Genomic DNA, 14,686 nt, shown 5'->3' on the forward strand with positions numbered 1-14,686 from the left:
CGTCTCCCCCCATGCACGTTTCCTGGCCCTCTCTTGCCACCCAAGTATGTGACATGTAACAGGGAGCTCTTAGCCACAAAGATTCAGCATCTTGCTCATGGCTTGGGAAGGCTGGCTTCCTTCTTAGAGGCTCTCTGTGGGAGATACTGCAGGGTTAGGGGATGCCTACACACAGTAAGTGACATACAAGGGGTTCAGAGCAAGCTCTTCAGCTTTGCCTGGACAGCCAGTGCTAAACAGAGGCACGTGCTGGCTCATGCTTTGCAGTGAAAGTAGATGCTGGTGCAGGGGCATGGCTCTCTTAAGATGCTTTAAAAATAGGAGGAAGAAAGAATGGAGAGGAGAGGGCAAGTGAGCAACTCACCCTCCCTCCCTTGCTGGAAGCTCACATTAGAAAGCAAGGGAAGAGCAGATCGAGCCCTTCAGAGCCAGGGTCTCCAAGCAGTGCTTGCAGAGGATTAAACCACTCCATACTCTAATAGGTTTTTCCTGTTGTGACTGTATTCGTTAATATTTCATGCTTACTACACAGGTGGGTAAACACAAATCAGGAATGGGCACAAGGTGCAGAGAGCCTGCTCCAAGGGCAAAGCCAGTCACATCCCACCTCTCATCTTCAGGAGGGGTGTTTGCACATGATTTCAGCTTGTGTTTATCTGCAATTGRTGCTCCTCCTGTCCATGATGCAAACCATGGCTGCAGAGTGACCCAAGGCCTGAACATGTTTAGAGTAGTAGAGAGATGAAAAACTTGGTGTACTACACGTGCTACATACATACCATTCCCAGTTCCTTGGCTGGAGACCTGAGGGGTTAGAGTTTGCCTGAATTCAGAGAGCACCTCCCTTTCATTTGAGACCCTGATTTATGCCTGAAATGATTCCTTCCCAAACTCAGTGTTGAACAGCAGCAGCCCCCACATCTCAATCCTTTGCACCATCCAGCTAGCAAACAAGTGACAGCTCCTGGCACCGATGACTTATCTCAGGTCAGAGGTACGTGTGTCCATCACTGTCTTTTGTTCTTTCACAGAGGCAGCATCCTAAGTCCATCAGTTTTACCTTGCTTCACCCCAGCCAGAATTCCTAACACAGTTAATAATAAAATGGAGATTTAAGTGAGACCTAAGATCAAACTGGAAAGCAAAGATTATGAGTAAAACAAGTACAAAACTGAAGTCTAGCAGCTGGGTACTTGTTAAATGTCTCTGCATCTCTGACCCCAGAAAGACCAAGACAAGCACCCCACAGCTACCATGCTGAAATCTGCTCCTGGTTCCTTCTGCTGGTGGCAGGCAGCAGCACTGAGCTCAGTTTCTCTGTTCCTTTCGCACTACCCATAGTAACAGCTTCCCTTGCTTATCTTTTGCCCCAAATCTGACTTCCTAATACTTCTCCAGTGCAACCACAGCCCCAGTGACTCACCTTGTGGCCTTTTGAGGCCAGGCTTCGAACACGGACACAAATAGCCCCTAGCTGGTGCTGGAGGTCCAAGACTGCCAGATGATCTCTAGGCTTGTGTAAACAACGTAATGCCACATCACAAGACTAGTCACCGTGACAATTTTTCCCTGGCTATTTTAAATTTGGATGCTGTTTCAGTTCTATTAAAACACGGTTGACATTTGCAGTGCCTAATTATGAGCAAGAACACATGTGTTCCTCACTAGTATGGTTTACACCCAGGTGAGCCAGTGCAGAAGCAAGCTAGCTTCCCCTCCTGTGAGCACAGTGCTGGGCATACTTCCAGCCTTCCTCCCCTGCTCATCCTCCCAGTGCACAGGCAGTGCCTGCAGGGCCACGGCATGGCCACACACGTGCTCGTCACCAGAGGGCACGCAGGAAGCAGGAGCTTTGTCCCAGCCAGGCACCCTGAGCATGGTTAACACAGTAACACAAAGCTTCCTGGCATCTGAAACCGCTGAAAAACAGCTGTTTTGTAGTTTTTGTTGTTTTAATTGTTCTTAATATAACAGATTGACCAGGGGAAGGTAGGTGAATGGGGTGGGGGTAARGATGCCTGCACACACGATTTTTACTGCCACAGTTGGTGATAGCTAACTACATGCTGTCCTCGGGGGTTGTGTTCAACCCCTGTCACGCGCTGAATTTCATATATTTAGGTCCCTGTTAATCAGTCATAGCAGAAAAACCTTTGAAGGCCAGTCTGTGGGTGCCCGTCACTGTCAGGGAGCACCCCCCGTACCTGCTGCGTGGGCTGGAGTCGGAGAACGAGACTCCCTGCAGTCTCCTCTCCCAAGGCAGCAGGAACCAGTTTTTCTCAGTGAATTTCTGGGCAGCTAGTAAAGCCAGCCAGCTCATCCTAGTGTAAAGGTCCTAAAGGAGCAGAAAACTAGGACTGTATGTACACAGACAGGACCTGGTCCCTGCAAGGATCCTGGGAGGATCAGGACAGAGCGTCCCACAGGAGAAGGGCATGAGCTGTTGCTGAGGAGAGGAGCAGCAGCTGTGGTGACTCTCAGAGCACGGCCATGGCTGCAGATCCGGCAGCAGCTGTGTCCTGTCAGCATCTCCACAGCATAAGAGGGAGCAGGAGCAGCAGCACAGGTTGCTGGGGTGGCCAGGTCTCCACTTACCAGGCAGAACTGTAACACAGCAGTGAAAGGCCATCTCCTGCTAGCTCTTGCTCCTCTGGGAGCCTAAGCTGGCTCTGATGTCAGGGGAATTGATTCAGCTGTGCAAAGGGGCAAGTTAATGTAGGCTTGACTCTATGTAGGCTGAAGATACCAAAACAGCGGATCAAAGTTGATCCATTCTAGCCCTGCTCTTTTCTGAGTCTTCTGTGCTTTTGACTGGAAAGAGAGCAGCACCCTGGCAGTTCCTGGTTGAGAGGACCAGCCTACCTGCTCCTGGTGTGAGCTGAGCRGAGACATCTCTTCTGCTCTGTGTAGAGACAGCAGGTCTGTTTTGCCCCCTTTGCTTAACCTGGGTCTCTTGAGAAGGGAAGTGAATAGAAAGCCCAGCTTAACACAGCATAGCTGTGGGACAGACACGGTTAGCTGGTCCCCAGCAGGTTGGATGGAGGACATCMGTTTAAAAGCAGGGCATGTTTTCTGACAAAACCCAAGGACCGCTCATTTTAATTTGGAAGTCACTTTCTGCTCTGCTGAGAACGTTGTGTTCTGTAAATATTCTATCAATTTGCYGAAGAGCAGGTGTGCAAATACAGCAAGTGTTCCCTGGGAGAGAATGAGATAAAATGAAAAGCATGTATCTGAACATCTGAAACAAGGGAAGATTTTACCATCTGGACTACCAAACCCTCTGCAACCCCGACTAGCTCACCTGAAATTTGAACAGAAAATACTCAAAATGAGCTTCTTACCTTAAAAAAAAAAACAAAAAAAAACCCACAGAGGATTGGAAGTTCTTGCAGAAATAAACCTAAAATTGTTTAAATACAGATTATCACCATTGCAATTGGTTACTGGGATATTCATGAAGGCAGTATGAACCTGGGCAAGGGGGGAGCTTCTGTGGGTCTTATTCCTTAAACCTTATTCCCTGGAGTACCTCACAGCACACAGCGCAAAGACTCAAGTTAGCTCTGACCACCCTGCAGCCTCAGTGCATGAAAAACAATTCTGTGCAGGTTTTGATCTGTCCTAAACGTAGGTAAAATACATGAGCRTGGCTCAGTGCTGGAGCAATGCAACCCAGCCTGTCAGCAAGGCTAACTAGTCAAGCATAGTGCTGCACTGCTTCTAATTTTGGATAAAACTCCATCACAGCTAGCCCTGATACTTCTGCAGTTTAAAAATGGGACCCCCAGCTCCCATGCAGGTGATTTGACACCTCTGCATCCACTTTCTTCAGCTGATCATCACATGAGTGAATTCACTCTCAGTTTCAGTGTCAGTCACTGTGTGCAACCCAGTCCTTTCTTATGAGAAATCTTTTCCACCAGAACTATTCTAGCCAGCTATTTTTTCCCCAAATATCCTGCACAAATCAGTTCTGCCTTTCCTTCCACTCTCAACCCAACTGTCCCTTGGGAAATGAAGAGCAAATTAAAAATACAAACTTGAAAATAGCCTTGGAATAATAATAGAAATTATGATAATTTTGAAAAAACAGTGAAGATGGAGGAAAAAAAATGCTTTGTCTTGCTTTTAAGTTAACTTCTTCCCACCAAAGACAGTTCAGGAGTTTTCTGCTGGACCCAGGGATAATCCACAGCAGCACATTTTATACCATGGCTCTCTCTAGTGGCTGGACCACAGAAAAAGAAAAGACTAGAGCTTCTCCTCAGTGACAGAGCTACATCTGCATCTCAAGTAAGAAATCAGTGACTTCGTGCCAAGGGACCGGGGTTTCAGCTGTGCTGGCACCTGCAGCAGAGAGCAGCAGCGCAGGGGTAGGCTGCCCTCTCACTGACAAGCCTCCCACAWGGACTGATTAAGCCACAAGGGCAACAGGAAAATTCAATATATGATCCATCTCTCCTCATCCTACCTGCTGGGTTTGCCAGTGCAGGAATCAAATTTGAGACAGGTAAATTGACAGTGGTTCAGTCCTACAAGGCCCTGAGGAAGAAAGTGCAGATGGGCGCAGTTGGATCAAGCCCTTTTCTGAGTGCTCCAGAAGATTAGGCATCTGGTGGATCAAACAATGTTCACTTTACACAGTTTAGATGGGGTCAGTGCATGGTTACTCACATGGAAGTTGTGTCACGCAGGTTACAGACAGATCTGGCAGTTTACGATCTTGCCTGGTTGCTTTCAGCACACCCTGGCTAAGAGCACCAGCAGGGAGGATTCCTCATCTAGGTTTGCCAGTGATCATCAGAGACCTCTGGTTTTGCTATCATTTGGTAGCAAGGCTGGCAATAACTACCAGCACCTAAACTGTTGATTGCTTTCAGGATAATACATTTGGGCAATCTTTCTATTGACAGTACTGCACCACAGAACTGTACATCTTGTGTTCTTTTTATTATAGAAATCATCTGCCAAAAATACAGATTTAAATGGTGTCCTTTATGTGGCAAAGCCAAAAACTAGGAAATTCCAGAACTGAAGTTGCACAGGTAGTATTAATTTAGCTCCCTTGTTCAGGTGAGATTAATGACAGAATCAGTGTTCTTCCCCCAGACTCTTACCTCACGGCCCCAGGATGGACCTGCTGGGAGATAAGGGGTGACTGGTGCCAGGTGGCTGGTGCCATTTGTTGCCACCACACCAAGTTTTGGTAGCAGGATCAGGAATGCCATCAGCTATCACTACAATACCACACCAGATGTAAGGATGAAAAAAAAGAAAACTGAACAATTTAAAGAAATGAACAATCAAGCCATCCCCAAAGCACAGGCAGTTCTGCTTCTTAACAAATAACCACAACCCAAGGCTCCAGCCAGGAACTAGCAAGTCTGCCTCAGTCCCTTATATGCTCTTAAACACCCTGAGGCAAGTGGTTCCTCCCTTTAATAGCCAGCCTTTCCCAGCTTGCTCTCTTCCTAACTGGCCCTTTCACACAAGGAAAGTTACTTCATCCAAGGTTTCTGATGGATTTAGACTTCTCTTGGATTTTACTGTGAGTATTTTGTTTCCTTTTTTTTTCCTCAGAGGATGGGAAATAGGGTCTTACATGCTAAAATTAATTTTTTTTTTCTTCTCTGAAAATGTGTGTTCTGGTTATTGACACAAAATACTGAAGTGTGTGGTTCAAAAGGGAGCAGACAGTTTTGTCTGGCTTGCAATATTTTGTTGTGTTCTGGAGAATCTTTTTCTTRCTATGGTGTGAGTGAGACCTCTGCAAAAACTGTGGCTGCTGCTTTCTAGAGAGGCTCGTGCAGAGCTCAGAGGTGCTCCCAGGAGCTGAATTTTAGTCATGTGGATGTTCCCCCCCCCCCCCCAATATAGTGCTTTTAGTAAGACGCATTGGACACCCATACATGAAGCAGCCCCTCTGGAGGTCTTGTCTTGCAGCCTTCCCTCCAAAGGGACTCGGAGTGGTTGACTCTTACAGCGCTGGGGTGACAGTGAGGTGCAGGCTGCAACAGAAAGTTGCCCCCAGGCCTTGCAGCCAAGCTGTGGTTGKGCTCTCTGCATAACCATTTTAAAACTTCTGCAGAGTTACTCATAGCTTGTAGAAGAGAGGTATCCCCTAGTAAAATTAAAGYCTCCTGTTGTGGAGGAAAAGAAGGGGGGGGGGGGAGGGTGCAGCAGTCAAGGAACCTTTCTTCCTGCTAGGAAACCCYCAGTTCTGCTGAATACAAAAGCAGAAAATGCAACGCTGCTGTTAAAGACCTCAGTAACTTGCATTACAAGAGTTTCCTGAACCTCTGCTGCTGCTATACAAACTTTAAATGGAGAAACGATCTCTGCCCCAAATTGGAAGGGATGTGTCTTTCTAATCTCTCAACTGAAGCCAATGATATTGGCTACTGATAATTGTTAATGTGGCTGTCAGACATCTCCCCTGCCAGAGTATGGGCATGAAAGAAAGAAGGTAAAAAAAATAGGAATAGAAGCTCACTAATACCTGCTCTTACTGCCATTCCTTTTTCTTTAAATTTATTTCTGTCCAAAAGCACTGCTGTATTTATTTGCCTAATTCACATGGATTTAAGCACATAACTGTTCTTGGATCTTGCCTTCCTCCCTTTTTGCAGTGTTTACCCATTACAGCTTAACTGGGTTCTATCTTACTAAAGGCTGCCTGCTACTTAAAGGGCATTAGAGATTTGCATTGAAATATTTATGTCCAGTGCATTACTTCACTAAGGAAATGATCTAAAATGAATGAGGATTGAATTATGCCCCAAATGCCCTTAAAACTGGATGCCAACTGATTACTTAATGTTCCTGATACATGATGCATTTGAGGTCTATGTGGCCTTTAATTTTTCATAGGCTGAACTATGGCTTACAGCAGCCCAAGTCTGTGTGGTTAATGGCATTTCCTTGTCATAGAAAGTATCTTTTTTTTTCCTTTTTCTTGACATACGTGGTGTATTCATGACATGTGAATTGAGGTGTCATCCTATGTTTCATGCTTGRGAATGTAATGGAGGTCGCAAACAAATTTTTCCCCTTTTGGTGCTAGAAAGCAAGCCTGTTCAGAAAACACTTCTGCAGCCCTGGAGAGGCCATGTGATTCACTTTCCCTTTAATACATGTAAGCTGTCTCTCAAGCATACCAGGATGTGGTAAGAGGATGGTTCTGTGGTTAAGAGTGAAAGAGCTTAATTCAGTGCTAACCGCTTAACACAATATTTGGTCAGCTAAGCATTTTTACTAGGCTTTTTAGCTGTCAGGGCTTTTTAGTAAGCTCACCTTAATACGGACTTCACTAATGGAGAATGAATTCTTCCAGCTGTGACCAGCCGATGCAAATATTAATGCAAATATTACAAGATATAAAGAAACAATACTGTAATAGGTATTTTTAGTGTCCTCACTTTCAAACATGTGGTGCATCTTCCTTTCTTTTCTGGAGTTTTCCTTCCTCTTATTATTTTGTTCCACAGGAAAATTGCTATATACTTCCGTAATGGAGAAACTCTAGCCTGTATAGACTGGGCAAGGCTCAGAGCAAATCTGGGGACAGGGCAGCCTGCAGTAGTGAACTGCAATCTGGTATTTCTGTGTTGCTTGAAATATTTATTCAGCAGCAATCCTGTATCTCATAGCATGCAAATCTAGCCTGGACAAAGTTTATTTTCTAAGACCTGTGCAGTGCCTTTTTGAGATCTAGGAGGGATCTGGCTGTCTACACCTAGTGTCGGCCTGACCTTCTGCAAAGGCAGGCTTCCTGGGAATTTCCTGGGTTTAACAGAAATGTCCTGCTCATAACAGACAGGCCAGCACAGTTTCCCTTTTGGGTACAAGTGGTAACTGTTGTCTACAGAGCAGCTAGCCAGTGGCAATGATGTTATCTATCCTGTACTTGATAAAGGAAGGTAAAGTAGTATTCACAAAGCAACATCTGTAAAATGTTTGTACAAGTGCAAAATACTGTAAGACAACTTTTTTCCTGACACTGTAGAATTTTCAGCAAGAAGGTTCCTCTCTAAGACAAGAAGTTTGGGTTTTCTTGGAAATACTTGGTGTGTGGTGGAAGCCATGGGGGTGTGTTTTGAGAAGCAACAACCACAACCTGTGAAAGTCATCTGCAAAACCATATGGCTGGGCAGTGTTCTTATGTTTAATTCCTGCAATTCTCAGAAACTGTAAATGCAAAAGGACTCCACAGGTATGGAGTATCCTGGAATTGCATTGGCATTGCCAGTGTCAATATTAGACCCTTAGAAGATGGGAGTTTTATACCTCACTTAGAACTGTTTGATGTGTTTAAGTTCTTAGTATCTGCCTGTCCCTTAATCTCACTGTCTCATGTGCTATAAAAATCCAGTCCTTACAAAGTTAATTTTATTAACTGATGTTTCTTGAATTTTCTTTAAATAAAATGATGTTTAGCTGGGTGAGCTGGAAGATAAAGAACAGGGACTGAAAGGAAATTCAGCTCCATAGTTCCCTTGCTTTTTTTTTAAAAAAAAAAAGCTCCCGCAGAGCCCAATTTGCTGAAACAGTAAGGATCCCTCCACTGTGAAGAGATAGTTGTGGCAGAAAATGCAGGACCATAAGTTAGGAGCTGTAGATTAATCTTCAATTCTAATGCAAACTCCCTGTGTAATGTAGGGCAAGTTGTTCAGGATACCGGCAAAGGACTTGGACCGAAGTAGTTGACCAGGAGGTGCCTGATCCCAGCAAGGAGTATGAAATGCCTCGCCAGGACCTGGAAGTCTCCTGGGGAAATCTTGTGTTTTGGTAGTATGATTTAGAAGATCCATATACTGACACATCTTGGACTATTCACCAGGAAATGTGATGCACAGGTGTGTGCCTGACACAGGCCCACATCTCCTGCTTTTGTGATTTGAGACCTTTAGAATCCCTCCAGACTAACTGCTGGACTAATGTACCAGTTTTCTGCCTTCAAAATCTTGATGGCAGGCTGGAAACCTGGGTTTTATTCCATCTGTTTACTATGGAGATACAAGACCATGTCTCCTCTGTCCCAGGAGAGTGTGCTGGCTACACAAGTCTAGTCTGAAAAGACCATGCTCTCCAGCTCCTGCTGAAGCCCTGCTGTCCTGAAATGAGGAGCTAAAAGCTTCCAGAGCCAAGTGAAAAAGGACAAGGAAGAGCCTTAGGCCTCCCTCAAAAAGAAGGGAGCTCTGGATCAGTCCTGCTTCCAGTGATTTATGCATTTAACATTGTCACTGGATTAAATTCTGAAATGTCCCAGGTGTAGGTAGCTGAACATGGGACTTCTAGTGTCCACAACTCTTGGGCAGGTGGCTCTGGAGTTGGTGTTTCTGTTGTTTCCAAGGCTCTTAGCTGGGTACCCTCAGGAGGCRTTTCTGGGTACTGCATATCCTCCTACAGTATGGAAAGCAGGGAGTCTAGGAACCAAAAGGCTAATAGATGTGCAGTGGCCAGACAATAAGCAACTGTGTAACTTCTTACAGGGTGGGAAAATCGTTGGGTTTTGCACAAAGCGGGAGACAGAAGTCAGGATTATTGCAATTGTTCAGAATAGGGCATAGGAAAAAAGGACACAAATGCAAAGGAAAGCAAGCTAGCATTTTTATTGCACTTCCTCTAGAACAAGCCAGGGTCTTTGCTTTGCCTTCCTGGGGAAAAGAAAATATCTGCTCCTTGTTTTGCTATACAATGAAAACTCTTCCCAAAACAAATCTTCTGACTCCTGACAGCTTGAGATTTAACACAGTAAATAAGGCAACATGTTTTTTCAAAGTCATAAAAAAGGACCTATGGTTAGTGGCAAAAGTTATTATTAAAAGTGTTCTCTTGGGCAGTGAATTCAGAGGTTACCTCATCAGAAAGTAATTACCAGCCCAGCACCACCATTCCTGAGACAACTGAAATTTAGCCTCCTGACAAAAAATTGATTTTGAAGATTAATTGTCCCCTGTAGCACAGTTTTAGCTCAATCTAAAATACAGAGAGGACAATTGTCCTTTGAGTTTAATAGAGCTGTCTCTTTGATATTCACAAAGCTAAATCAGTTATATGCATTTGCTCTTGTTTTTGTCTTGAGCTTAAAGATGATATCAGGAAGGCTGTTTCTGAGATGCTTCTCGGAGAACTGGGAACAATCCAAGAGCTAACTTCTGTTCTAGTTCCACTCCCATGTTTCCTGTGGCTGACCAAAAGTAACAGAAAACAAAATTTGAATTTAAACAGAGGAATTTCCTCATGCAGCTCTGACTGTAGCRGTGTCAGTGCTACACACTCTGCACAGCTTAGACCTGCATTGGAAAGAAAGCTAAGTGGAACAGTTTATCTTAACGTTATTTTCAAATATGCATTAGAAGGCACTGCCCAGAGCCCTGGGGAGCCCAGCTTTTTCCAGAGAGGACTTCTGAAGCTTGGTAACACAAGCTTTGTGGTCTCTAATGCAGTGTTGTTGTCTAGCGACTGAGGAAGCCTCGGCTTGTGAGCCAGAGAAACTCTCTTCTCAGTAGATGCTTTTGAGATATACTCTTGGGTTTTTTGTTTGGCTGTTTTTGCAGGGTTTTATTTCTTTTAGCATAGCTTCCTGTGGTTTATACGCTCAAAAGGTCTGCCAAAACCCCTCTAACTTTTGAAGCTATGGGTGAGTTTTAGTGAAATTTGCCAGAGGCATTTTAGATAACATAGCATGTATCCAACTATATTAGACAGCAGAGAATCCACATCTGCCACTACTGAAGAAAAATGGGTTTTAAATTCTACGCGGGGAGTAAGTTGYGTTTAACTCTCCACGGGAGGCAGGCAGCCATTGTCCCTAGGTGCTATGTGAAGCACACCGGGTTTGAGYTGGGTATTGAGCCTCCACAGGCAGCAGTGTGGGGATGGAGAGTAGAAAAAGAAAACAGAAGCCAAGTTTCAGGAGGAAATTTGGCCTGATTCAACAGTTCAGATGTGCAAGGGCTGTTGATCCAAGTGGGTGCCAGAACCTTAATGTGAAACACTTATCTCTTGGCAGGTTTAATATCATTTTTCTGTAACTGCCTGTCCATATCACTTCACACTTGCTTCCCTGGCGGTAAAAGAAAATTTGTGCAGTGTGGCTTAGGGCTGGCAGCTGGCAACGGGGGCAGGAGGTGCCCGTACCTGTATGGCTCCCAAGGGCTGGCTGTCCTTCAGTGCTTAGCCAGAGATGTCAAACTGTCTCAATTTAAAATAACATCTTCAGACACAGCGTTGCCCTTAATGTTGTCCCTTTCCCTTTCTAGTGGCAAACATACCAAAGTAACAGAGCTGAATTAGCTGTGTCTTCAAAGTCTCTTGGTGCCCAGCCTGTCCTGTATGCTGGGGCCGGGGCAAGATTTGTTCACACCTTCAGCTTGGCCTCTCCATTCAGGTGTCTGCAGTCTCCTCCTGGGGCCTCTCCTCCTTGTTCCTCTCAGGAAACAAAAGGGTTGAAGAGGGTTATTTGCTCCAAGCAGGAGGGGCTGATCGTGTCCCTAATTGATGTGGTATCTGGAGAAAAGGCAAGCTCACAGGCATGGGGCCTTGCCATTACACCTGCCTTTAAACCTCGTGACATGCTGTCAGCACTAATGCCTGCCCATGGCAGGACGGGCTTGGGAGTTGGAGAGCAAAGGTGTCTTCAGCAATAGCACTGCAAAGAGCAGTGGGGTTTGACTGCTCCCTGCTGCAGGGTGCTTAACAGTTTAATTACAAGAAATCTGCAAGGCTTGCTTTCAAAAAGCTGTAACTCTGATCTCCGTCTCTCACACCTGCAGACAACAATTGCCCCATAATTCCTCACCTTCTTAGCTTTTGGTCTGAGGAGAAAATCCCTCTGAATCAACTTCTTTAACAGAGGATTTAGTAAGCTGGTTCCCATAAGGTTCTGCCAGGCTTAAGGGATGGTGCCTACCAGCATCTTCAGGGTTTTTGGGCTTTGTGCTGAGTTTCCGAGCCTGCAGTCCCTCATTACCAGAGGGGAAAAGTGTGGGAAGAAGGAACAGCTGATGGGAGCTTTGGTAGGAATAGCTTTGAAATGTTTTTGAGCTCTCTGAGAGAAAGACTTCTCCCTATGGTACAGAAAACAGCAAATGATTTTCAGATTTTCCAGGCTCTCTTCTGGTGTGCTGTTGATAACTTTACAACAGTGATTCAGAAAAGCCTGGTTTACTTTATACAGAGAGAAAGAGGGCAAAATCAAGGAAATAAAAGTTGCCCAACTGGTTTATTTCAAGGTTTTATTTTTCAAGGTCTGTCTTGCCCAGTACAGGCTCTGATGCCTGGGTTTACTTTAGCAGGCACCAAGCAGAACTTCGTGTTGAGGGGCTTTATTGTCACACACTCACCTGCAGAGCTAGTGTCTGTGTGTGGAGCAGGGGCATACAAACCGATCCAAAAATCTTCAGGGATCATATTTGTTTTTTTGTTAGGCTCATAATCAAGAGGGAAAAGAATAAAATGAAATAACATTTCAATAGACAAGGAGAGAATATGCATTCTTGCTGAGCTGTGAATAGTCCAACTGCTTAAACTGAGCTGTCCCACTGTTTTTTCAAGCCTTCTTCAGCAAGCCTTCTGCAGCAGCTGTAGAGGTGTAATTAGATTATTTGGCCGCTTGATGTCTCTGTGGGTTGTGGAGAGCACTAAGTAAATAGAGGTCAAACTGGAACTGGTGCTGGGTGGCAGCAGCAATGTTGACAGGTTTGCTTTTCTGAGATAAGGCTTGATAGAGCAGCACACTACTCATCCTTCACTTTTCGTTTTTTAATGAGCTTTGGATTTTCAAAAGAATTGAAGATAAAGAATTGAAGATCTAGGAAGATTTGGGTAACCAGCTTTCAAAGGGAGCCCATACAATTGCTGCAAGTGTAAAATATACCAAGAGGTTCTCTCAGAAATGTGTGAGATTAGCACRGGCTGGTCAGGACCTCCCCTTATCTGCTTCCTCACTGTGCAAAATCCCATGACAGAAAGGGGCCAAGATGCTAGGCTGCAATCAAGGGGTCTGCACTCTAGTATGTCCCTTTCTAGTGCTGGAATTGGTAAGTGACTCTCTGCCCTGCTGCCAAGGGAAATACTTAGCAGAACTCAGATCAAAAAATTCATTGTCTTGTGCAGTCCTTGAAGAGAGGTGACTGATGCAAAGTGCTGCCAGAAACATGAAATATGGGTCTGTCTATGGGGCATGTAGTAAAGCAATCTGGGGTATTCCTACGGCTTGGCTGCAGGTGAGCCAGGCCGTCCTCTGAGGCTGATTGACCTCTTACAYTCAGATCCAAACCTGTGATTGAGAGAGGAGGTGGTCCGTCTGGTCTAACTCCCTAGGTGTCTTAAACATTTGCCACAGGCTTCTGTTTATGGATGGTGAAAACCTAGATCAGCTCTTGCTGAAGCCAGATTCTATGGCATCTCCGCCATAGGGCGTGGAGAGATGGATGGGATTGAGCTGACTTTGGGCACAGTATAGGTAAATTGGAAATGATTGCAGCCACAGATCTACACATGGAAATGCCTCAGGGAATGAAATTTCCAATACCAATTTCCATGGGTCATTGTAAACCATACTGTGATAGTAGCTGGAGGAGTCAGCTGTCCTGTGTTAAATGCTGTGTGTGTGCACAGTTAAGATTTCCTTCCCATCCTTCCAGTGCTAGAGATCTTGAAATGTTACTTCTGCAAACCCAGATCTGCCTAGATACAAGTCTTGCTCATGGTGATTCAGCAGCTCTGTTGCTGTTCCCTGGGAATGTACAGAGCCGTATATAAATCAGACATAATTAAAAACAAGTTGAGTGACTTTTTTCCAGCCCAGTAAAAGCTTCTGTTATGGCTTGTCTTRGGTAGTTTGTCCTCACTGCATGGGCTTTCCACCTGGGTTTTTTATAATGCTTTTGCGTGAAGTGTATCACCTTTCCCAGAGCCACTTCTGAGGACAGAGAGCATTGGGTTGGGAAGACAGTGACCTGGGAAGTGTGTGGCTCCAGGAAAACAGCCTCCCTCAGCTCATGCTTCCCAGTCTGAGGGTGCATGAACAAAGTTGTACACAAGGCTCACGCTACAATTTGGTGTTTCTTGTGTGGGAACTTGACGTCTTGCTCCATCTTCTAAGCTGCTCCTTATGAGCTACTGAGTCTGAGTCTTAGAGTATTAGAGGAATAACAGATTTGAACTGAAATCCCACCACTCTGCCTCTGGAGGCAGAGAACAGTGGAATAACTACCTCYGTTGCATCTGACTGAACAGTACAAATTTATGCAGTTGAGGACAAGCCCTCTCGGGAAATGGCAGCAGTGCCATGGGGTCCACTCCAGATCAAAGCAGCCCATGGCTCAGAAGTGAAGTGCTTAGAGGAATTAAGGGGCAAGGGCTTGACGAAGAAATGGTCTGGGAAATATGTGGAAATAGCAAAGGCTTCTGTGTTCACGTGCTCTAAGTTTCCATACAGTTCACAAGAGAAAGGTGGAATTTGTTTATTAAACAGTTTTCTGTGACTTATTAACTCCATTCATCTCAGGCTGGAGCAGCTCCCTGCAGACTGCTTGTTATTTCTTGCCTGGAAATCAGTCAGTGTCTGGCCATGAAATGACATTCTAGCTGAAATCGCTTGCTCAGTCAGTAATTTATGCTATTGCTAGGAGACTGCTCAGGTGGCCAAATGACTTCTAGTAACATAACTTTAATT

This window comes from Apteryx rowi, unplaced genomic scaffold, assembly GCF_003343035.1.
Source record: "Apteryx rowi isolate R43461 unplaced genomic scaffold, aptRow1 scaffold_32, whole genome shotgun sequence".
NCBI lineage: Eukaryota > Metazoa > Chordata > Aves > Apterygiformes > Apterygidae > Apteryx > Apteryx rowi.